The sequence below is a fragment of the Rutilus rutilus genome (genome assembly GCF_951802725.1).
Source record: "Rutilus rutilus genome assembly, chromosome: 17".
NCBI lineage: Eukaryota > Metazoa > Chordata > Actinopteri > Cypriniformes > Leuciscidae > Rutilus > Rutilus rutilus.
In genome coordinates this window covers 10,356,030-10,361,800 of record NC_140230.1, presented here as the reverse complement: position 1 = coordinate 10,361,800, position 5,771 = coordinate 10,356,030, and positions in this window count along the sequence as shown.

The following is a 5,771-nucleotide window of genomic DNA, read 5'->3' as shown; positions in this document are numbered from 1 at the left end:
GTCGTCAAGTAGCTACCAGTCCTTGGAATTAATCTAGTTTCTACACTGTGGTGTACAAAACATCGAGAAAATTTTGTTAAATTGTAAAAAAAAAAAAATAATAATAATAAAACGACTCAACTACTGTAAATGTGTCATTTTTAATTTAAAAAGTTTTTTTTTTTTTTTACTTTGAAGTGGTCAGGAATTTGTTGATGTAACCTATCATTGAAGTGTAATATTGCTTTTTCAGATGGCGACACTGTTTAATTTTATTTGTTTGTATTTTCAATGTTTGTACAAAAGTGATTTAGAATCAACATTACATTGTAACATTGATTCAACAATATTACCAATGATTCTTTTTGTTCATTTCAATGCTTCAACAGCAGTGATGTAGAATCAAAATCAGAGTTGGCTTTTTTATATATATATATATATAGTTTCAACATTTATTGCGGGTGCAAAAGTGATATTGAACCAACATACTTAATACTCTTGCATAACAGTGTCTATGTTTACAACTACCAACATATATTAAACATCGACATACACTTAAACCCCCGACATCATTCAATATTACACTTATACAACTACACCTTCACAATAATTTTGATTTCTGATTAAGTGTTTTGTTCAACGCTAAGATAGCCTGATGCACAAAAGAGTGTTTTAGCCTCACCTTGTTGAATCTTGGAACTCTGTACCTCCGCTTTGATGGTAGTAATTTGAACTCATTATGCAGGAATGGGGTTAGAAACCATATAATTAGCCAGCCTTATCAAATTGTTATAATAAGCTGAATCATAGTTTCTCAAGAGGCTGACCTACAATCTTTGAACAGATTTTTAATTTATTAAACAACTTTGTTTTTAGCATAACAGACAAACTCTTATACCAAATAGAGTTGCAATATTGCAGTATACTCATTATCACAGACCTAAAGAACATCAGAAGAATCTGTTTTCTTACTCCAAATGACCTAAGACAATGAAGAAAGTAAATTCTCTGCTTTGTTCTTTTACAGAGAATATCAATATGATCGATAACATATCATCTATCATCACTCCTAAATATTTGTATGTTTTAACCATTCCGATTTTTTCATTATGAATAAAAACAGGCATTATATGAGTATCAGATGTAGACCCAAATATAATCTCCTCGGTTTTACTCATATTAATGACAAGAGCATTATTCACACACCACTCTATCAATTTAGTCACACCCTGTTGATGAAGCCCAGGACTGTCCAAGTCATTCAACACAGATATTAAAACAGTGTCATCAACATCACTTTATAACGTGAACTCAATGCAATTAGCATTAAAGCATCAACATTGGCTTGATTATAGCTCATTGTCATTTGCGCTTGCCGTGATTTCTTGTGAGTGACAGGTTGTCCCGTTCCTGCGCTAGTAAACACGTCATCAGAGAAGAGATGTTGCAAGAGGGAGAGGAAGTTACTTTTAATATAAGGGCACATGAATTTAATTGAATTGATAAACAATTTATAATTAATACTGCAAAATTTCTAACAAAAAAGTCCATTTTGATTTCATAGTGACTTTAGATACATAGTGATGCATCTTCTGGCTTTGCAACCCAACTAAATCCCAGCAACACACTTCACCATGTTGAAGAATGGCAGAGTCTCTGGGACACTGGAGTGCTAGTCCATGAGTGTATTTATGTTTGGGGTATCTGCACAGATTCACTAGTCAGTGCAAGAATTCAGGAAGTGCTTTAAACCAGTAGTTATGTGATCATTACTGGGTCCAAAAGACACACACCAAGGGTCAGTGTGAGTGGTTTAATAAATCTTTGCTTAGCAGTCAAGATCTCTCTCACATACTAAGAAACACAGAGCCAACTATCTGCTTCAGGTCTTATTACATAGGGATGATTCTTTTGGGGCCGTCTCCTCATTGGGGGAGAAAGGGATGACAATTGGTAGATTGTTCTTTGGATAGTTTCATGTATCAATAAACATTTCTGTGCTTCCACCAATGTAGAACTAGCGGCTACAACTGCCGCGGCTACAACTGCCACTGCAACGAAAGCCATGGTGGCATTACCAGTAATGACGAGCCTGGTCCCAATGCGTTTCTGTCTTAAAAACTTGTTGAAAAGATGTCCGAAAGATTACATCACAACATATGTTATTTACTCAAATGGGTAAAGGCTTGGGTTGTAGTCGTCTAGGTCCCTGGGTCAAGTTGTATGAGACAGGCATAAGCCCTGGAATTAGTCATTTACCCCCGGTTTCAGACAAGGTTTAAGACTAGTCCTAGGCTAAAATGCATGTTTTAGCTGTTGAGCTGATGTTTAACTGAAAGCAATTTGCACAGACAAAAAAAATGCCAGTGCCATTGTTTTGTCTCAAGATGCACACCTATGTTTTTTCACTGGTACATTTATTACAGCAACTTAATTGTCCTAATTAAGCTAAGGTGTAATCCATAGACATGTCTCTGAAACCAAGGTTGCGTTCCAGTCCACTTATATACATGCACTTGCGAACTTCCCTAAGCACTTCCCCTCGGGTGAATCCCTGCTGCCATTTTGAAGTGCGTTCCACTTCGTGAAGTGGACGAGGGAAGTTTATATGGACAGACCCTCGCACCCTTGATTTTGACAGAGGGAGCGAGACTACTTAATATGTACACTTCAGGAAGCTCCACATACCACAATGCAACACGATTGTGAAGTCAACGTTTTGTTTTGTTTTTTTACCTATTGTTGGGGTGGCAATACTAAATACTTGTGCAATACACAAATACTTGATTGTAGTGTCTTTGTAGGTAGGTAAACTTTTTAAATTATTATTACATTTTGAATGAATAAATGATTGTTTTTGGCATATTCTGAACAGGCTATGAAGAATTCCAGGATGTCTTGCCTGGATGTAGATGAACACTTGATGTTGTTATTGCTGAATATGAATCTGAACAAACCAACAGCTGCATTCCACCCATCCACTAAAGAGCTATCAAAACAAATATAATTTTTGTTGTGAAAACATACACTGTCTCATAATTTTAACAATTCTGATCTTAAAACGGACTGATCTTAACGTGTATGTAACTATGGCTGCAGTTGCATGACTAAAATCAGGCTCTCTTGAACCAGTTGTTTTTTTAAGGAGGATTTGAGTCATGGAGTTCACATTGCTGTTTACAGGTACAAAACATGACAAATCGGTTAAAATCTTGCATTCAAATGTTATATTTGTGCTGTAACAAACACTGAATAAATCATAGATTAAACAGTTTGATTTCAGGGTCTTGTCAGCTTGCAGGGTTCTGCTTTAGAGAACAAAATCTCCCACAGTGTTTCAACACCAGTGTTCTTCAGCCGCGCTGCATCCAGCTAATTCACAGCTCCACAAAGCTGCATTCTGAATAGAATGCGAAAATATTATTTGGTAACACTTTATATTACGACCCGCAAACTACTGCGTAAGTAAACCGAAATGACAGTGTACGTTTCTGTAATTATAGTGTACTTCCGTGTAGGTATAAGGGAACAGTAATTAAGTTTTGGGTAATAAAGGGGTAACAAGCAGTTATATAACCTGCAAAGAACTTAGTAAGTAAACCGAAATGACGGTGTACGTTTCTGTAATTATAGTGTACCTCTGTGTAGGTATAAGGGAACAATATGTTAGGTTTTGGGTAATAAAGGGGTACAACCAGATATACAAGCAAATTATTTATAATGTAATTATTTTAAAACTAACAGGTACCTATTCTGTTAATATATTCCAGGCAAAAATTGTACGTCTGTTGTATATAAAAGTTTTTATCACATTTCTGGCAAAATATGTTCTTGTGCAATGTAGTTACAGGGTAATTTTGACATCTGTGGGTTGTAAATTAAACTTATATATATGGTTAAACTACTTAATGTTAAGCCAAAAAAATTAGTTTCTGCTATGATTTTAATTTAGAACGTACCATGTAGTACTTAGTACTTACCTTATCACATTGTATTGCAATGACACTTAAATGTCAGGGCAAATATACTGTGTAATTAAAAGTTTTTTTGTTTGTTTTGTTTTCTTAATAAGAGTACCTTTCTCTGTAATTACTGTGCAAATAGTGTTGTTACATAGTAAGTAGTGTTTGTTACCCGTTTCAACTGTGTATTTACAGGGTAAGTGTAACTCCTGCAGGCTGTAAATTAAAGTGGCGCTTGTTACCCCCTTGTTCTGTGTAGTTACAGGGTAAGTGTAACTCCTGCGGGCTGTAAATTAAAGTGGTGCTTGTTACCCCCCTTGTTCTGTGTAGTTACAGGGTAAGTGCAGTAAATATACAATAAAGGATCCCATTTAATTTCTGACTTTTATTTTACAAAAAAAATTCAAAACACTTTTTCATCTTAATAAAACATTGTCTTTTCTACAGTATACTCAAACAACAAAGTAACATACTCTGAAGTTGAGGAGTTGATGGAGTCCCATTGGTCTTGCTGCACTGCAAAAATATGAATATATATACATGCTCTTAGCAAGCTACACCTTCAATTTTAAGTTGTCGAACAATCCTCCACTCTAAAACATTTTGTGCCACCTTATATTACTGTAGTAACTGTAAATTTGAAGAAAACACATTTTGCACCCTGACATTTAAGTGTCATTGCAATACAATGTGATAAGGTAAGTACTAAGTATGGTACGTTCTAAATTAAAATCATAGCAGAAACTAATTTTTTGGGCTTAACGTTAAGTAGTTTAGTAAGAAAAGCCAATGAATAGCATTGCCAATGTTTTTCGAAATCAGCTGTTTATAAAATTGTTTCAGATTCAATTTTTATCATACTGTGCTTACATACAGCCATATATATATATATATATACGTTTAATTTACAACCCACAGATGTCAAAATTACCCTGTAACTACATTGCACAAGAACATATTTTGCCAGAAATGTGATAAAAACTTTTATATACAACAGACGTACAATTTTTGCCTGGAATATATTAACAGAATAGGTACCTGTTAGTTTTAAAATAATTACATTATAAATAATTTGCTTGTATATCTGGTTGTACCCCTTTATTACCCAAAACCTAACATATTGTTCCCTTATACCTACACGGAGGTACACTATAATTACAGAAACGTACACCGTAATTTCGGTTTACTTACTAAGTTCTTTGCAGGTTATATAACTGCTTGTTACCCCTTTATTACCCAACACTTAATTATTGTTCCCTTATACCTACACGGAAGTATACACTATAATTACAGAAACGTACACCGTCATTTCGGTTTACTTACGCAGTAGTTTGCGGGTCGTAATATAAAGTGTTACCCAGGTTTTGGACTTTGGCTGTGTTCCACTTACATTTTTTGATGGTCTTCCCGCACTAACTTTACTTCTACTGAACTTTGTTGACTCTGATGTACATATTTGCTTTCATTGAGCAAGAGCCCACTACTGGTGGAAAATATAACTGGTTTTAAATACAAAAGCCCTAAGCTTATTTATTATTTACAAATTTTCCTTATGAATTTGTTGTACACTCCATTCTACAGGAATGCTTGGTCTGTTGGGGAATAATAATACAATGATAAAATAATAATGATAATACAATTAACTGTGGCTGTCTAAAACAAAAAGTGATCTTAACCCTCCTATTATCTTTGGGGTCTATTTGACCTCATTCAGTGTTTAACATCTCTAAATACATAATTTAACACACAAAAAAAATTAAAGACTTTTTCTAATTTAATGGGGACAACTGGGTAAACATAAAATTAACTTTATATGGTTTCAGTGTTCTG